Source organism: Theropithecus gelada, chromosome 8 (genome assembly GCF_003255815.1).
Source record: "Theropithecus gelada isolate Dixy chromosome 8, Tgel_1.0, whole genome shotgun sequence".
NCBI classification, from domain to species: domain Eukaryota; kingdom Metazoa; phylum Chordata; class Mammalia; order Primates; family Cercopithecidae; genus Theropithecus; species Theropithecus gelada.
The window spans coordinates 32,513,144-32,533,688 of record NC_037676.1 but is presented as its reverse complement, the minus strand read 5'-3'; the positions used below and the strand labels follow the sequence as shown (position 1 = coordinate 32,533,688).

Genomic DNA, 20,545 nt, shown 5'->3' with positions numbered 1-20,545 from the left:
TGTAGAAGGGAGACAAATTAAGCAAGCAAACAGAAAATTTCAAATGGAGTCAAGTGCTATGAAGAAAATAAAGCAGCGCTAGAGAATGACGGGGCTGGGAGACCACTCTACTATGGGTGACTAGGAAGAGCATCTGAGCACGAGACATTTAAACGGAGACCTGAATAACGAGAAGCAAGCAACATGACCCTCTAGGGGATGACTACGTCAAGCAAAGCGAACCAGCCAAGGCAAAGGCCCGATGGAACTATGAAGAGCAGGGTGGGTAGAGCGTCAGGAACAAGGGAGAGAATGGTGTGAGACGAGATTGGAGAGTCTGGACCACGTAGGCCTTATGGCCCATGGATTTTTAACCCCACGTATGACGAGAAACCATTAGCAGGTTTTAAGAAAGGCAGCAGGTGGTGGGTCCTGTGCCTGACCAGCCCCGCCCGGCCTTCCCTCAGACCCACCTGACCGCCATGCGTCCCTCCTCCTCCCCACCTCGTGGCCGGCAGCAGGCCTCCAGCTTTGGCTCCGTGGACTGGCTCTCCCAGAGCAGCTGCCCATGGCTGACCCACACCCGCAGGCCTACTGATGTCTCCCCGGGGAGCCTCCCTGGACCGAGCCAGACATCCAGCACGCGAGAGCCCCCTCAGGCCGTCAGCATCAAGGAGGCCTGGTCCTCAAATCTGCCTGCGCCGGAGAGGGCCGTGGCTGGCTTAAGAAGCCAAACCCCTGGCGGTTCCCCTGTGTCCACACAGCCTTCACCACAAAGCAGGTCCGCACCTTGGAGGGCGTCTTCCGGCACCACCAGTACCTGGGCCCTCTGGAGCGGAAGAGGCTGGCCAGGGAGATGAACCTCTCGGAGGTCCAGACAAACACCCGGTTTCAAAATCGCCAGATGAAACACAAACAGTAAATGCGGGGCTCCCAGCTGAAGAGCCCCTTCTCGGGGTCTCTCCACGCGCCCCCGGCTTTCCACTCACCATCTTCTGGCCTTGCCAATGGCCTGCAGCTGCTGTGCCCTTGGGCACCCCTGCCGGTCCCCAGGCTCTGATGCTGTCCCCTGGCTCCCTTCTGTGGTCTCTGCCAAGTGGAAGAAGAGACCCCGGCCTCTGCGGGGACTTCCTGCTATGGGCAGCCTCTGGCGTACCACCCCCCAAGCCCAGGAAGTGGCGTCGTACGCTGGAACCAGCCCTGTCCACCGGGCCCTAGGGCCTGTGTGCTCGGCCGGAGACGGGGGGATGCATTTTGAGGGTGCACCTCTGACTCCGTTTCCCACACACGCGGTCTGTGCAGATCGCACCTGGCGCCTACCTAGAGGACTCAGCTATTCTGTTTTGTTTACATCGTGGCGGCACCTCTCACCCTGACCCATGCAAAGGTTCTGGAGCTTTCTGGAGAGTATATTTATTAAAGCCACCTCTTCACTGTAAGTTACCAAAAGGGTCCGTTTAGGAAGTAAATGAAGGGGCAGTGAACAGAGTCAAACGCAGAAGTGGGCTTGTTATGGGTAAGGCTTTCAGCATATGATAAAAGGATAATTTGTTTTTTAAAAAATATTGGAAAGACGGGTTTTCCAGTTGGAAAAAGTAAAGTTTGTAAACTGTGTGTGTAAAACAGAAAACCATGAAGGATTGGAAGGGAATGCAAGTGTCGTGTTTATAACCTTGGGGTTCGAATCCCTCTTGACAAGGACTCCAAAGCTGGAAAGCAGGAGGGAACAAAGGTGAAAATTAAGACGGAGTGCTGGGGCCCTGCATTGCGCTCTAGGCCGTGAGTGAGCCGGGACTGTGCCCGCAACCTGCTGGGGGCTGCCCTTCTCGGGTCAGGGAAAGTGGGGCGGCCGGGACCTGCGGCTGTGCCTGGGACTGAAGCCGTCTCACATGTCCCCACTCTTCAGCATGTGCCCACCTGTCCCGCTCCTCGCAGCAGCCTCGGGACAAAACAGAATGACTCAAGGACAGCTCTTCCTGCAGAAAGTCTCGAAGTGCCTAGAATGGGAGGCACAGGAGCCCCTCCCGGTGAGGACTCTCCCTCACTGATGGAGCATTTTTGGTGCAGACTCCTCACCGCACGAACCGAACCTTAAACAAGCACGCATGCGTCCACGTCGCCCCAGAGTGCCCAGGAGGCAGGCAGCGCAGGGCGCCCAGACAGACGGGTTCAGCCTGCAGGACTGAGAGGCGACCTGTGAAACCGACCCAGGCATCCCAACAGGAACAAAAGCGTGGTCCTGTGGCCGTGTCCACAGCAAGTTCCACTTTCCCGTTACTCATTTCTGCCTTGTTGGAAGTGTTAACAACCAGAAAAAAAAAAAAAAAGAAAAGGAAAGAAAGGAAGCAAGCTAATGTGATATTCAGCCTAAATGGGTCAGTTTGGCTACCCTAAGAAGAAGAGATTGAACTGGGGCAAGGGACAAGGCAGGGAACTCAGTTGGAAGCCCCTGCAGATTTCAAGTGAGATGTGGAGGTGACCTGGACCAGAGTGACAGCAAGAGAGATGGAAAGAGATGAACGGAGGCATGATATGCAAGAGGGGTAGGATTCTACAGAATCTACTCTAGGATCACATGTGGGAGGCAAAGGAAAACGAATGAAAGACTTCAGAGATTACGTCAAGATGTGTGACTGGAGCAAGCAGGCAAATAGTGATGTCAGTTACCTAGTTCCCATCATAGCTTTTTCTCTGCCCCAAAACACTCCAACCCCTTCTAACACTTCTAGCCCCCAAATACTCTAGAGTCAAACTAGATAATTTGTCACCTCTCGAGCACAACTTACCCTTTTCAAATGTGCTTCATTGTTCATTTCCCTTATTCCTGCATTTTTTGGAACTCCAAACATAATTCAAGACTCAAAACAAGTGTTATATTTCCTGAACCTGTCTGCTGAAATTACCTTTTCTATTCACAAGCAATACCTCTTTATACCTCAGTTAGCCACCTTATATTAATTTACTGTGCCATATGCGATGGTCTGAATGTGTCCCCAAAAAATCATATGTTGAAACTTAATCATCAATTTGATAGAGAGGTGGGGCCTTTAGGAGGTGATTAAGTCATGAAGGTGGGAACTCTTACAAAGGAACTTTATGCTGGGTGCAGTGGCTCAAACCTGTAATCTCAGCTACTCGAGAGGCTGAGGCAAGAGTATCACTTGATCCCAGGAGTTCCAGACCAGCCTAATCTACATAGTGAGAGCCTCTGTCTCTACAAAATAAAATAAATTAGCCAGGCATGGCGGCACATACCTATAGTCTCAGTTACCTGGGAGGCTGAGGATGGCTCAAACCCAGGAGTTCGAGGCTGGAGTGAACTATTATTGCACCACTGCATTCCAGCCTGGACAGCACAGCAAGACCCTGTCTCTCAAAAATAAAAGGGGCTGGGCATGGTGGCTAATGCCTGTAATCCCAGCACTTTGGGATGCCGCGGCAGGCTGATTACTTGAGGTCAGGAGCTCAAGACCAGCCTGGCCAACATGGTAAAACCCTGTCTCAACTAAAAATAAAAAAAAAAATAGCTGGGCATGGTGGCACACACCTGTAATCCCAGCTACTTGGGAGAGTGAGACAGGAGATCACTTGAACCCGGCACGTGGAGGTTGCAGTGAGCCGAGATCACACCACTGCACTCCAGCCTGAGCAACAGAGTGAGACTCCATCTCAAAAAACAAAGCAAAATAAAATAAAATAAAAGGGCTTGAGGAAGTGGGCTCACCCTTTTCCATCCCTTCCACCACATGAGGTAAAAGGCACCATCTTGGAAGCAGAGCAACCCAGCCCTCGGCAGACATAGAATCTGCCAGTGCCTTCATCTTGGACTTCCCAGCCTCCAAAACTATGAGAAATGAATTTCTCTGGCTTATAAATTACCCAGCCTGTAGCATTTTGTTATAGCAACACAGATAAACTAAACATGTATGCCACTCACACCCATAAACCCTAAACCTCATCTGTGACCAGGCTTTGTAACTCCCAGTAATCCTTGTAACTTTTGTAACTTTGTAACTGACCTTTGTAACTACCGAGAATCTCTGCATCCACAAATATGTGTAGCCCAGGATAGATGGTGCAGATACTATTGACCCCTAAGCTTTGTTTAGTTCCTTGGCCCTATACTGCCTGAGGCTAATTCTTTTTTTTTTTTTTTTTTTGAGACAGAGGCTCGTTCTGTCTCCCAGGCTGGAGTACAGTGGCCGGATCTCAGCTCACTGCAAGCTCCACCTCCCGGGTTTACACCATTCTCCTGCCTCGGCCTCCCGAGTAGCTGGGACTACAGGCGCCCACCACCTCGCCTGGCTAGTTTTTTGTATTTTTTAGTAGAGACGGGGTTTCACTGGGTTAGCCAAGATGGTCTCGATCTCCTGACTCGTGATCTGCCTATCTCGGCCTCCCAAAGTGCTGGGATTACAGGCTTCAGCCACCGCGCCCGGCCACCTTAGTCTAATTCTTATGGAGAGTTTGGAGGTTGTTTCATTTTCTAGGTGAGGGAATCAATTTTGAAAAATTTGTCTAGGTTACACAAGGGAGCCTGGATTAGAACTTGTATCCTAGGGGTCTGACAATAGCATAGAGAGTCACATAAATAATATATATTTCTTCTTTAAATCTGTACAACCAGCCTGCACAGGACCTTATTTCATCAAGTCTAAAATGCCAATTCTAAGACCCAATATTATTTAATGGAACACTGTTTAAAAAAGTGAAGTCAGTTAAACTTTTGACACATGCTAAAACACAACCATCATCAGGGTAGCCTGATTTCAGAGATGTTAAATGTGAGAGAATAGAAAGGGTGCTTTAAAATCCCTACTTTATAAGTGAGAAAACGGAGGCTTAGACAGAATAAGCAACGGCCCCACCTCAGATATGAGGTAAGTGGCAGAATATCTTTTTTTTTTTTAATTATACTTTAAGTTCTAGGGTACACGTGCACAACGTGCAGGCTTATTACATATGTATACATCTGCCATGTTGGTGTGCTGCACCCATTAATTTGTCATTTACATTAGGTATCTCTCCTAATGCTATCCCTCCCCCAACCCACCACAATAGGAACCAGTGTGTGATGTTCCCCTTCCTGTGTCCAAGTGATCTCACTATTCAATTCCCACCTATGAGTGAGAACATGCAGTGTTTGGTTTTCTGTTCTTGCGATAGTTTGCTAAGAATGATGGTTTCCAGCTGCATCCATGTCCCTACAAAGGACACGAACTCATCCTTTTTTATGGCTGCATAGTATTCCATGGTGTGTATGTGCCACATTTTCTTAATCCAGTCTGTCACTGATGGACATTTGGGTTCATTCCAAGTTATTTTTGTTGTGAATAGTGCTGCAATAAACATATGTGTGCATGTGTCTTTATAGCAGCATGACTTACAATCCTTTGAGTATATCCCCAGTAATGGGAAGGCTGGGTCAAATGGTATTTCTAGTTCTAGATCCTTGAAGAATCACCACACTGTTTTCCACAATGGTTGAACTAGTTTACGGTCCCACCAACAGTGTAAAAGTGTTCCTATTTCTCCACATCCTCTCCAGCACCTGTTGTTTCCTCACTTTTTAATGATTGCCATTCTCACTGGTATGAGATGGTATCTCATTGTGGTTTTGATTTGCATTTCTCTGATGGCAAGTGATGATGAGCATTTTTTCATGTGCCTGTTGGCTGTATGAATGTCTTCTTTTGAGAACTGTCTGTTCATATCCTTTACCCACTTTTTGATGGGGTTCTTTGTTTTTTTCTTGTAAATTGATTGAGTTCTTTATAGGTTCTGGATATTAGCCCTTTGTCAGATGAGTAGATTGCAAAAATGTTCTCCCATTCTGTAGGTTGCCTGTTCACTCTGATGGTAGTCTCTTTTGCTGTGCAGAAGGTCTTTAGTTTAATTAGATCCCATTTGTCAATTTTGGCTTGTGTTGCCGTTGCTTTTGGTGTTTTAGACATGAAGTCCTTGCCCATGCCTATGTTGTGAATGGTATTACCTAGGTTTTCTTCTAGGGTTTTTATGGTATTAGGTCTAACATTTAAGTCTCTAATCCATCTTGAATTAATTTTCGTATAAGGAGTAAGGAAAGGATCCAGTTTCAGCTTTCTACTTACAGCTACCCAATTTTCCCAGCACCATTTATTAAATAGGGAATCCTTTCCTCATTTCTTGTTTTTGTCAGGTTTGTCAAAGATCAGATGGCTGTAGATGTGTGGTATTATTTCTGAGGACTCTGTTCTGTTCCGTTAGTCTGTATCTCTGTTTTGGTACCCGTACCATGCTGTTTTGGTTACTGTAGCCTTGTAGTATAGTTTGAAGTCAGGTAGCGTGATGCTTCCAGCTTTGTTCTTTTGGCTTAGGATTGTCTTGGCAATGCGGGGTCTTTTTTGGTTCCATATGGACTTTAAAGCAGTTTTTTCCAATTCTGTGAAGAAACTCATTGGTAGCTTAATGGGGATGGCATTGAATCTATAAATTACCTTGGGCAGTATGGCCATTTTCACAATATTGATTCTTCCTCTCCATGAGCATGGTATGTTCTTCCATTTGTTTGTGTCCTCTTTTATTTCACTGAGCAGTGGTTTGTAGTTCTCCTTGAAGAGGTCCTTCACATCCCTTGTAAGTTGGATTCCTAGGTATTTTATTCTCTTTGAAGCTATTGTGAATGGGAGTTCATTCATGATTTGGCTCTCTATTTGTCTGTTACTGGTGTATAAGAATGCTTGTGATTTTTGCACATTGATTTTGTATCCTGAGACTTTGCTGAAGTTGCTTATCAGCTTAAGGAGATTTTGGGCTGAGATAATGGGGTTTTCTAAATATACAATCAGGTCATCTCTAAACAGGGACAATTTGATTTCTTCTTTTCCTAACTGAATACCCTTTATTTCTTTCTCTTGCCTGATTGCCCTAGCCAGAACTTTCAACACTATGTTGAATAGGAGTGGTGAGAGAGGGCATCCCTGTCTTGTGCCAGTTTTCAAAGGGAATGCTTCCAGTTTTTGCCCATTCAGTATGATACATTGGCTGTGGGTTTGTCATAAATAGCTCTTATTATTTTGAGATATGTTCCATCAATACCAAATTTATTGAGAGTTTTTAACATGAATGGCTGTTGAATTTTGTCGAAGGCCTTTTCTGCAATTATTGAGATAATCATGTGGTTTTTGTCTTTGGTTCTGTTTATATGCTGGACTACGTTTATTGATTTGCATATGTTGAACCAGCCTTGCGTCCCAGGGATGAAGCCCACTTGATCATGGTGGATAAGCTTTTTGATGTGCTGCTGGATCCGGTTTGCCAGTATTTTATTGAGGATTTTTGCATGGACGTTCATCAGGGATATTGGTCTAAAATTCTCTTTTTTTGTTGTATCTCTGTCAGGCTTTGGTATCAGGATGATGTTGGCCTCGTAAAATGAGTTAGGGAGGAGTCCCTCTTTTTCTATTGATTGGAATAGTTTCAGAAGGAATGGTACCAACTCCTCCTTGTACCTCTGGTAAAATTCAGCTGTGAATCTGTCTGGTCCTGGACTTATTTTGGTTGGTAGGCTATTAATTATTGCCTTGATTTCAGAACCTGCTATTGGTCTATTCAGGGATTCAACTTCTTCCTGGTTTAGTCTTGGGAGAGTGTAAGTGTCCAGGAAATTATCCATTTCTTCTAGGTTTTCTAGTTTATTTGCGTAGAGGTGTTTGTAGTATTCTCTGATGGTAGTTTGTATTTCTGTGGGGTCAGTGGTGATATCCCCTTTATCATTTTTTATTGCATCTATTTGATTCTTCTCTCTTTTCTTCTTTATTAGTCTTGCTAGCGATCTATCAATTTTGTTGATCTTTTCAAAACACCAGCTCCTGGATTCATTGATTTTTTTGGAGGGTTTTTTGTGTCTCTAGCTCCTTCAGTTCTGCTCTGATTTTAGTTATTTCTTGCCTTCTGCTAGCTTTTGAATGTGTTTGCTCTTGCTTCTCTAGTTCTTTTAATTGTGATGTTAGGGTGTCAATTTTAGATCTTTCCTGCTTTCTCTTGTGGGCATTTAGTGCTATAAATTTCCCTCTACACACTACTTTAAATGTGTCCCAGAGATTTGTTCTCATTGGTTTCAGAGAACATCTTTATTTCTGCCTTCATTTCGTTATGTACCCAGTAGTCATTCAGGAGCAGGTTATTCAGTTTCCATGTAGCTGAGCGGTTTTGATTGATTTTCTTAGTCCTGAGTTCTAGTTTGATTGCACTGTGGTCTGAGAGACAGTTTGTTATAATTTCTGTTCTTTTACATTTGCTGAGGAGTGCTTTACTTCAACTATGTGGTCAATTTTGGAATAAGTGCAATGTGGTACTGAGAAGAATGTATATTCTGTTGATTTGGGGTGGAGGGTTCTGTAGATGTCTATTAGGTCTGCTTGCTGCAGAGTTGAGCTCAATTCCTGGATATCCTTGTTAATTTTCTGTCTTGTTGATCTGTCTAATGTTGACAGTGGGGTGTTAAAGTTTCCCATTATTATTGTATGGGAGTCTAAGTCTCTTTGTAAGTCTCTAAGGACTTGCTTTATGAATCTGGGTGATCCTGTATTGGGTGCGTATATATTTAGGATAGTTAGCTCTTCCTGATGAATTGATCCCTTTACCATTATGTAATGGCCTTCTTTGTCTCTTTTGATCTTTGATGGTTTAAAGTCTGTTTTACCAGAGACTAAGATTGCAACCCCTGCTTTTTTTTGTTTTCCATTTGCTTGGTAGATCTTCCTCCATCCCTTTATTTTGAGCCTATGTGTGTCTCTGCATGTGAGATGGGTCTCCTGAATACAGCAAACTGATGGGTCTTGACTCTTTATCCAATTTGTCAGTCTGTGTCTTTTAATTGGACCATTTAGTCTATTTACATTTAAGGTTAAGATTGTTATGTGTGAACTTGATCCTGTCATTATGATATTAGCTGGTTATTTTGCTCACTAGTTGATGCAGTTTCTTCCTAGCGTCGATGGACTTTACATTTTGACATGTTTTTGCAATGGCTGGTACCTGTTGTTCCTTTCCATGTTTAGTGCTTCCTTCAGGATCTCTTCTAGGGCAGGCCTGGTGGTGACAAAATCTCTAAGCATTTGCTTATCTGTAAAGGATTTTATTTCTCCTTCACTTATGAAACTTAGTTTGGCTGGATATGAAATTCTGGGTTGAAAATTCTTTTCTTTAAGAATGTTGAACATTGTCCCCCACTCTCTTCTGGCTTGGAGAGTTTCTGCCAAGAGATCTGCTGTTAGTCTGATGGGCTTCCCTTTGTGGGTAACCCAACCTTTCTCTCTGGCTGCCCTTAACATTTTTTCCTTCATTTCCACTTTGGTGAATCTGACAATTATGTGTCTTGGAGTTGCTCTTCTCGAGGAGTATCTTTGTGGCATTCTCTGTATTTCCTGAATTTGAATGTTGGCGTAGTGGCAGAATATCTTGACTCCAAGAACTCAGGTGTCTTGGCTCCAATAACTGTACTCGCTCCGTATTAGCAGTGCCTCCCCTTTCTGTATCTTGGATTTTTCAGAAGAGGCACAACTATAGCAGGACATCATAAAGAAATAAAGATCAAATATGGAGTCCAAGCTGAAACCTTGTTCTATACTAATGCACTTAGCAGAAGCCCACAACTTACTGGCTTTTCCTGAAATCAGGGGAAAATATCTGGCTGAGTTGCTGCTCAGTGGGTGGCACTGTCCAGAATTGTCAGGGATAATGGTAATTTATGTTTCCTTCCACACCTTCTCTCTTCCCAGCTTTAGTCATCTGCTAACACAGCTTCTCTCCAGGGGAAGACGAGGGAGGGGCTGAAACGAGGGGAAGGAAGCAGCTCTTGTTCACCGCAGCTCAGCTAAATTGCATTTGCCCTCTTTTGCATAGAGCAATAAAGTGTTATGGAAAATGCAGCATGGATTTTTAATTTTCTCCTTGTCACTGGCTGCTGTAATCACATAATTAACCAAGTGGTAGAGATAGTCATTTATAGCAAATGAGCAAAACAATCACAGAGGTTAGTCACCCAGGGACCAAAAAGGTTACGTTTGCCTCTCAAAAAGGTGTGCGTGGACAGACAGAGTCCCCAAGCCTTGGCTGTGTGGGACCCAACACCTAAAGAATGCAGCATTAAAGTAAAGAAAGGGCAATGCGTTTGTCCTTCAAGACAATGAATTGCTAACCGCACAGTGGTTTGGAAGGCCATGAAATGGACGGGGTAGGGATGGGAACCCCCCAGGGCCAGAGGTCAGCAGCTTTGCAGATACTCCAGCCCTCCCCTCCATCCCAAGGGATGCTTTCTTAGTAAATGCCTCTGTTCGTGCTCCTCCTTCTGCCCGAAATGTCCTTCCAGCCTGCTGGACTCCAGTTCTTCCTTCAAAGACAGCCCAAATGTCTCCTTTCTGGAGCCTTCCCTGCCCGACCACTTCACCATGGCCCATAGCCCCCATTTCTACCACTAGAGTAATAAACAACTACAAATCCACACACATACACATACTGCCTCCAGCACCAACACCACCAAATGACTGGGCAGAAACTAATAAAACCTGTTAAGGCCCAGGAAGAGTTTTGCCTGCCTGACTCCCCAGATAAAAAGGCCTCCCTCGACCCTATGAGTATGGCAATTAAAGACAGTGCAAATACCCACCACCTAGGATCCAGGAATGAGAAGAATGAGAACAAAATCAGTGATCTTGAGAGGTGTTTTGACCTATACTAGTAAAGCTCCTCTGCCCACCATCACTTCAAATTAGTTTTGCTGTAGAAGCCTGAAATTCCAGCGTGCGTGTTAAACATTGCCTTCTCCATGGGATACTCCCTTTTAAAATGCAACATTCATGGGAAAGGTACCATGTGACTTATTGTGCCCCAAACCTTAATGCAAATTAGCATAATATCTTATATCTTTCTTCCCTAAAAGGTGAAGCCCAGACAGCAGAGAAATTTTTCACCTGAGCAGAGAGGAATCAACAGAGAGGAAAGTGGTAAGAAAAAGGCACTAAACAACATGCCAAATAATAAGTATTTATTGAGTAGATACTTCAGACCAGAACTTATTCATTCTTCTACTATGGCTTTGTAAAATAGGTTTTTGTGGTTTTTGTTTTTTGTGGTGTATTTTGGAGAAAAGGGTCTCACTCTGTCACCCAGATTGTGCAGTGGCACAATCTCAGCTCACTGCAACATCCACCTGGCGAATTCAAGTGGGTCTCTTGCCTCAGCCTCCCAAGTAGCTGGGATTACAGGCACCTGCCACCATGCCCAGCTAATTTTAGTAATTTTTGTAGAGACAAGGTTTCACCATGTTGGCCAGACTGGTCTTGAACTCCTGACCTCAAGTAATCCTCCCGCCTCAAACCTCTCAAAGTGTTGGGATTACGGACATGAACCACCATTCCTGGCCTACAAAATAGGTATTAGTAGTAGTGGTATTTTCATTTCATGGATGACAAAGAAAGCTTAAAAAATTTGCTCAAAGTTTAAGTGGAGTTACTAGAATTCAACCTTGAGCCTGTTTGCAGCAAAATCCATGCCCTTTCCCTACGAGGGTGCAAAGTATGGAACTGTTTTCTTCTTCCACCCTCCCCTCAATGCTTTTACCTTGTTCTCTCCATCAAATCTGGTCAAAGGAAAGAGTCAAATGATGTGTCATTTATACCTTAGAGGTGAGACCATGAACAGCTCAGGGAGAAAAGACAAACCATTCCCTTAAAATCTCATAAATTATGGTAAGATATTCTTTTTTTAAGGTACTTTTAGTTTTTGTTTGTTTGTTGTAGATTTAGGGGATACAAATGCAGGGAGGGTTTGTTTGTTTATTTGTTTGTTTTTGAGACAAGGTCTCATTCTGTCACCCAGGCTGGAGTGCAATGGTGCAATCATGACTCACTGCAGCCTCAAACTCCTAGGCTCAAACAATCCTCTTGCCTAAGCCTCCCAAGCAGCTGGGACCACAGTATAAGTTCCATGAGTCAGAGACTGTGTCCTCTTACCCACTGTATCCCCAGAAGCTGGAAAGACAGTATGTGCTTAATAAATATTTGTGGAACAAATAAAATTTACAAATAGGGGCTGGGTGCGGTGGCTCACGCCTGTAATCCCAGCACTTTAGGAGGCCGAGGTGGGTGGATCACAAGGTCAGGAGATCGAGACATTCTGGCTAACACGGTGAAACCCCATCTCTACTAAAAATACAAAAAATTAGCCGGGCGTGGTGGTGGGTGCCTGTAGTCCCAGCTACTCGGGAGGCTGAGGCAGGAGAATGGCATGAGCCCAGGAGGCAGAGCTTGCAGTGAGCCGAGATCACACCACTGCACTCCAGCCTGGGTGACAGAGCGAGACTCCGTCTCAAAAAAAAAAAAAAAAAAAAAATTACAAATAGGAAATGGAAGCACAAATGAGTTAAATAACACATTCAATGCTACTTCACCATAAGAAGCAGGGCTAGGAATTGAATGGAACAAATCTGACTAACTCTCTAACCACACACACTCTTTCTGCTATCCCATAGTGGAAATAGGTTCAACCCCAACCTCCTCCTTGCCCAATCCAACATTTTGTGTATTTTTGGGTTTTTGTGACTTGCCCAGGCTGGAGTGCAGTGGCTGTTTACATGTGTGATCCTACTACTGATCAGCGTGGGAGTTTTCACCTGCGCCGTTTTCAGCTTGAGCCAGTTCACCCTTCCTTAGGCAACCTGGTGGCCCCCCACTCCCGGGAGATCACCATATTGATGTCAAACTTAGTATGGGCACCCATTAGGCATAGTGCACTACAGCCCCGAACTCCTGGGCTCAAGCCATCCTCCTGCCTCAGCCTCCCGAGTAGCTGGAACTATAGGCATGGGCCACCACGCCCGTCCCAATCCAACATGATTTAAAAGGAGCTTAACTCCCTCACCCAGGGCTTTGTAGATGGATGTATCACTGCCTGCTGACAGAGGGATCATGTTAGCTCAGAATGCCCTGCACTGAAAACCTTCTCTCTTGCAAGCACACTTCAGCTCCATGTATTGTGAATGCCAACCAAGAAAATCAAATAATGGATGATTCTGAAGGCCCATACATGTGAAAGTTTGGGAACAGCTGGTTTAGAGCACTGGTTCTCAAAGTGTGCACCCAGACCACCAGCATCAGCATCGCCTGGGAGCTTGTTAGAAATGCACATTCTTGAAATCCACCCTGATTCTACTGAATTAGAAACCCTGGGGTGAAGCCGGGTGCGGTGGCTCATGCCTGTAATCCCAGCACTTTGGGAAGCCATGGTGGGTGGATCCTGAGGTCAGGAGATCTTGACCTTAGACCTCAGACCTGATCAAGACCAGCCAAGCCAACATGGTGAAACCCCATCTCTACAAAAATACAAAAATTAGCCAGGCATGATGGCAGGTACCTGTAATCCTGGCTATTCAGGAGGCTGAAGCAGGAGAATCACTTGAACCCAGGAAGTGGAGGTTGCAGTGAGCTGAGATCGCGTCTTTGGACTCCAGCCTGGGTGTGACTGAGTGAGACTTCATCTAAAAAAAAAAGAAAAAAGAAATTCTGGGGTGGGTCCTGACCGTCTGTGTTTTAATCAGTCTTCCAGGTTGATATGGTTTGGGTCTGTGTCCCTACCTAAATCTCATGTTGAATTGTAATCCCCAGTGTTGTGAAAGGGACCTGGTGGGAGGTGATTGACTCATAGGGGCAGTTTTCCCCCTTGCCGTTCTCATGATAGTGAGTGAGTTGTCACAAGATCTGGTTGTTTAAAAGTGTGTAGCACTTACCCCTTCATTCTCTCTCCTGCTGCCATGTGAAGATGTGCTTGCATCCCCTTCACCTTTGCGCCATAATTGTAAGTTTCCTGAGGCCTCGCCAACCAGGCCTCCTGTACAGCCTGCAGAACTGTGAGTCAATTACACCTCATCTCTTTATAAATTACCCAGTTTCAGATAGTTCTTTATAGCAGTGAGAGAATGTACACAGGTGATTGAATGTCCACCAAAATTTGAGAACCACCAAGTAGTCTAGTAGACAAAAGAAAGGAGAGTAATGGCAAATGCAGTTATTCCTGAATACCTATTTCCTCCCATTGAGACTCCACGAATAGTTAGGGCCAGGAGAGTCATGCAGACTATCATGTCATGCAGACTCTCATGTCTCATGTCAGCCTGACAAAGTCTAAGTTTCCCTCATCTGTCATTCCCTTTCTTCCAGCATGCTGAGCCACAGTCCAGAGGCCTCCCCAAAATGGAATGCAGTAAATTCAAATGATACCGTTGACCACCTTGGGTTTTAATTTCCTGGGTATGTCCTTTGGGGCAGCTTCACCTAGCCTAGAACAAGCTCAGAATCTCCCCCCAAAAAAGAAAAGAAGCTATTGCTTTCTCCCTACCCCACCCTCTTGGCTTGAGATTATTTTTTCCATCCTAGCCTGCTGGCTTTAATTAGGAGGAGTGAAGGCAGTGTGCAGACTGTAGACAGCAGGCGGTCGTAGCACAAAATTGTATTAGAGAAACAGCTTTGGATAATCGGAGGTCACCATGTCCCTGTGTCTGCAGTCCCCTCCTCTCTCTGGCTTCTTTTCCCCATCTTGTTTATCTTACATTTACCGCTCATTACTTATAAGGGAGTCACCAGCTCAGACTCCTGTTGCTATGGACTTAGGAGGGGGTCCATCTTTACAAAAGGTTGAGGGCTGGGGGAGGGAAGTCAGAATGAATGGAATCATATTATATGTGCAGCTATGTATTATATATATCAGCTATAATTAGGCATCTTATAAATGTCCATTAGACAAATACATTACAATAATAAAATTAGGAATGTTTAATTGCATTCTGATTCTGGATCATAGAGGGTAATTTTTTTGAACCCAAGAGGAATCTGCTGTATTAAAATGTGCATTAAATGCATATGACTAAGTGAAGAAAGTGAATCTGAAAAGTCTGTATACTGTATGATTCCAGCTATATCACTTTCTGAAAAAGGAAAAGCTATGGAGACAGTGAAAAGCTCAGTGGTTTCCCAGGGTTAGGAGAGAGGGAGAATGAATAGGCAGAGCACAGAGGATTTTTAGGACAGTGAAACTACCCCGTATGATACTACAGTGATGGATAGATATCACTGTACATTTGTCAAAGCCCATAGAATGAATGACACCAAGAGCAAATCCTTATGTGAACTATGGACTCTGGGCAATAATAATAGTTAGGTTCATCCCTGTAACAGGCACCATTCTGGTGAAGGATGGTGATAGTAGGGGAGGTTGTGGGTGTGCAACGACTATGGGAACTCTCAGTACTTTCCACTCAATTTTGCTATGAACCTACAACTGCCCTAAAAAATGAAGTCTTGGCCAGGCACGGTGGCTCACACCTGTAATCCAAATATTTTGGGAGGCTGAGGTGGGAGGATCACTTGAGGCCAGGAGTTGGAGACCAGCCTGGGCAATGTGGCAAGACCCTATCCCTACAAAAAATTTTTAAAATCACAGGCATAGTAGTGCACACCTGTAGTCCTAGCTTCCCAAGACAACAAAGCAGGAGGATTCCCAAGAGACCAAAGCAGGAGTTTGAAGTTATAGTGACCCCCATGATCATACCACTGCATTCCAGCCTGAGTGACAAAGCAAAACCCTGTCTCTTAAAGAAAAAGAAGGGGGGTGCTTTTTTTTTTTAAGAGCATTAAACTTGGACTGAAAAGATATGATATGAACTGTAATCCATATCACAGTCTTGGTCACCTGCTAGCAGTCACACTTGGGCAAGTTACTTGGCTTCTCTGGCCCTTGGGGATCCTATCTATAAAATGAGGATGATAATATCTCCCACACGGAAATGTGGCATTGGTTAAAATGAAGTAATACATAGAGACACATAGCCCATGTTTCTTTAATTAATAATAGAAAAATAGCATATAGAATTTGGGGCAGTGACTGGGGACAAGGATTCTTGACTGCTGTTCTGAGGCAGACAGGGCTAACCCAGACCACACCACCCATGCTACCTACTTGAGATATAAGCTCGCTCTTTCACCCGTGAAAATTGTCTGCCCCATGGCCTGCTAGAAACCTGAGAGTCAAATGGTAAATGACTCCTGGGAAGAGAACATTTGTTTTTAGGGCCAAACTATATTGTACTATAAATATGTCCAAGGGAAAAAATAAATAATAACAGTTTAGCATAGACTGAGTTACACAATCTACTGAGAAACAGAGTCCTAAGAGAACAAAACACAGCAGTGTCAGTTTATCTAAAAGGATTGATAGAAACTGAAAATACCTAGAAGAATAAGGCACTGCCTGGGAAGGCAGGTTTCATTTGGAAGGCCAGAATGAGTTGTCATATGAGAATTTCTCTTTTCTTTTCTTTCTTTTTTTTTTTTTTTCTGAGACAGGGTCCCACTCTCTTGCCCAAGCTTGAGTGCAGTGGCACAATCGTGGCTCACTGCAGCCTCAGACTCCTGAGTTCAAGTGATCCTCCCACCTCAGCCTGCTGAGTAGCTGGGACTAGAGGTGTGTGTTACCACACCCAGCTAATTTTTTTTTTAATATTTTGTAGAGATGAGGTATCACTATGTTGCTTAGACTGGTCTCGAACCTCCAGGCTCAAGAGATCTGCCTGCCTCAGCCTCCCAAGGTGTTAGGGTTACAGGTGTGAGCCGTCGCGCTCGGCCAGATGAAAATTTTTTAAGACAGGGGCAGTTAACTAAGAGAGAGAATTTATCAAAAAGCAAGCAACAAATATACGCTGAGCACCTATGGTATGCCAACTGCTCTTCAAGGTATTCAGAGTACATTACTGACCAAAGGAGGAGTTCATAGAACTTCCATTCTGGTGGAGGGAGACAGATAATGAAATATTAACATACTAATTAGGTAAGTTATGCATTAAAAGGTAACACATTCCATGGCGCAGTGACTCACACCTGTAATTCCAACACTTTGGGAGGCCGAGGTGGGCAGATCACTTGAAGTCAGGAGTTCGAGACCAGCCTGGCCAACATGGGGAAACCCTATTTGTACTAAAAATACAAAAGAAAAAAAAATACCCAGGTGTGGTGATGTGCGCCTATAGTCCCACCTACTGGGGAGGCTGAGGCAGGAGATTTGCTTGAACCCAGGAAGCAGAAGTTGCAGTGAGCCCAGATCACTGCACTGCACTCCAGCCTGGGCAACAGAGCGAGAGGCTGGAGGGAAAAAAAAAAAAAAAAAGGATGGAAGGAAGGAGGAAGCAAGGAAGGAAGGAAGGGGAAAGGGAAAGGGAGGAAAAGAAAGGAAAGAAAAGGAAGAAAGAGAAAGAAAAGGTGAGTCACGGTAGGGGTGGGGATAGGAGGGGAGATTACGTCTTAAATAGGATGGTCAGGGAAATGTTAACCAAGAAGATAGCATCTGAGCGGAGTGGAAGGAGTGAGGGAGGGAGCCAAGCAGATGTCTTGGAGAAATTTCTAGGCGAAGGGTACAGCTACAGCAAAGGATCCAGGGTAGGAGCATACAAACACATCCCGAGCTGCTCCAGGAAGAACAGGGAGCTGAGTACGCAAGGAAAATTGAATGGAAGGAAGGAGGAACTAGGGTTTAAGGGTTCGATTGTGTAGGGCCTTGCGGGCCACTCTAAGGACCTGGTTTCACCCTTGAAATAGGGAACTGTTGCCAGGTTGGGAGCCAGAGGAGTGGCACAACCCGGATTATGATTTACACAGATCACTCTGGCTGTGGTGCTAAGAACAGATGCTAGTCTATGGGGACAGGGGTGGAAGAAGCAGGAGAACTTCTCAGAAGCCTTTGTAGTGATCCAGGCAAGAGCTGACAGTAGATGAATCATGGTGACCATGGTGGAGGTGTGGTCTTCAGACACCGTGTGTCTGGAGGCTGAGGGTAGAACCCCAAGGTGCTCTGGAAGTGTATATCCCAGGACCTCCTGAAGGAGTGAATGTCCAGGTGTTGGTCCTGAGCGACTTAAAGGATGAAATCGCTATCACATTAGCTAGGGAAGTAGGGAAGGCTGCCACTGAAGGAGGTTTGGAGAAGATCAGGGGTTTGCAGGAAAGTGGCATAGGAGGAGGACTGGGAGTAGATGGCATGCTGAAAGCACAGACCACACATCTCACGTGCGACCTGGGACCCTGCCCTGAGGATGAGCCTGCCCTGAGGAATGTGTCATTTATCAATGTCATTGGCCTGAAATTGTTCAGGCCATGTTTAGCAAGAGTCATTCTGAAGCATTTCCTAGGCCCTCAGTTTCCCCATGCAATGGAACAAATCCAAAAGAAATTGAGATTAAAGGAAGCATACATGTATTTTGTTACTTCTTTTTTTTTTTTTTTTTTTTTTTTGAGACAGGGTCTCACTCTGTCACCCAGGTTGGAGTGAAGAGGTGTGATCACAGCGCACTGCGGCCTCAAAAACTCCTGGGATCACAGCTCAAGGGCTCCTCCCACCTCAGCCTCCCAAGTAGCTGGGACTATAGGCACAAACCACCAGCTAATTTGTAAATTTTTTGTGGAGATGGGGGTCTCACTTTGTTGCCCAAGCTGATCTTGAACTCCTGGACTCGAGCGATCCTCCTGCCTGAGCCTTCCAAAGTGTCGAGATTATAGACATGAGCCACCATGTCCGGTTGGTTACTCTTTATGAGGGTCATCCATCCCATGTCCACTCAACCACATTTGCTACCCCTCCAGAGAACAGCCATAGTTACCAGAAAACACAGTCAGTTAGATGATGAATTACCCTATCAATCCCCCTAGAGAACAAGCTAATTCACTCCTGCAGATTCCTCATTACATCTACCACCCACTTGTCCTCACCCACTCAAAACATGTTCTAGGGAGAAGATCTAATAAGCCAACTTCCAGAAAGGTATAAATGAGTGGGGAAAAAAATGAAAATACTACCTCCCCCTGGGATATTTGAATTTTAAAGTATCCAAAACCCTAAACCAAGAGGCAAAATAATGGAATATCATTCATCAGCTTAAGGGAGTTTAAGGACCAATGGTCTTGGATTCACATTACTCAGCAGCTACTTCCTGAGAAAATAGTGGGACTCCAGGAACAATTCAAAATGGCTTCCTTGACTGTCCCACTTTTATCTGTCCTGTAAGGTCCTCTGCAGGTGCATACACTTCCTGCTTGTCTGCACCTCATTCCTTTGTGTGGAACACCCTTTGCTCCCTCCCTGCTAGTCCCTGTGTCAGGGACTCTTTCTGTGACTCTGCTCAAATAAATAGATAGCTAAACAAATGGTGTCCTTATCTTTGCTCCTACACTGTGAGTCAACTCCAAATGTGCCAAACTATACAGATGGCCAAGATCTAGTCGGTGCCAGTGGTTCACGCCTATAATCCTAGCATTTTGGAAGGCCAAGGCAGGAGGATTACTTGAGCCCAGGAGTTTGAGATCAGCCCAGGCAACATGTCAAGACCCTGTCTCTGCAAAAAAATTAAAAATTTGCCAAGCACGGAGGTGTGCATCTGTGGTCCCAACTACTCAGGAGGCTGAGATGGGAGGATCACCTGAGCCTTGAGGATACAGTGAGCTGTGATCATGCCACTGCACTCCAACCTGGACAACAGAGTGAGACCTTATCTCAAAAAAACAAAAACAAAAACAAAAAAAACCAACAACAGCAACAAAAAGTCATCACCTTGCTGTGCTCAAGTATGGGGCTTGACCTAACTTCCCTGTGACCCTATGACCCAATTTCCCTATGGCCAGGGAAATAAAGGTAAGAGGCAGTAAAGGTAGATGTCTAATGAGACCATTTTCCAGGTCATTTTAACAAAAACTCAAACAGATGTGATGTGCCTGTGCCTGTGTGATTGTGTGCACCCACATGTGTTTGTGTGTGTGTTGCCTGCACATCAGCCTCCAAAGCCCTTAAACCCAGTGGTCACCAATGAGTCCGCCAAGCAACAGTAGTGCCGGCGAAGCATGAAGGGAACCCCTCACACAGGGCCAGCGGGAGGGCCCCAGGGATCTCTCAGACACCAGTCACTCACTCAGCGTGAAGCTGACAGCCACCTCCAGCAACAATTACAGCTCCTCCACAATTTTCGGAGGCTGTAATGTTAAATCAATCAATCAGATGCGCCACTCGCTGAAGCTCGGGCTGCCAACTCACTTAAGGGGTGCGCGGGAAGCAATCACTGCATAAGCTGCTTCTCCCAGCTGTCTTATTTCACTCCTGTCCACTTTGTGAAGCCATTACAAATCCGTCCTTAGGAAAGTTTTTTCTCCCTTGTGGCTTTGCACCACACTTAGCAAATCAGCAACTCCCAGACAAGCCGCAAACATTCTGAAATGCACCTGCACAGAAATACACATGCACACACAGACAAGCAAGCATCCTCCGGCAGACACACAGAAAGACGTGCACATCCTAGGGCAGGACCACCGGTTTCCACGCAGTCTTTCTGACCAGTCACAGGGCTCAGGATCCCAGTGGGAGACTTGAGGAGTCACAGTATCAGAAGAGAAGATCCACCACCAATGTCCCCTCTTACAAGCATACTGGCCAGGGTGGAAGAAAAGAACAATGGTTTTTTTTTGTTTTGTTTTGTTTTTAATAAAAAAGAAACAACAGG

General features: G+C 45.1%; 1 pseudogene; it reads left to right on the top strand.

Moving 5' to 3' along the window:
* The first annotated feature begins 461 nt into the window (after positions 1–461).
* LOC112630144 lies at positions 462–1,251 on the top strand (annotated as a pseudogene).
* The last annotated feature ends 19,294 nt before the right edge of the window (positions 1,252–20,545 follow it).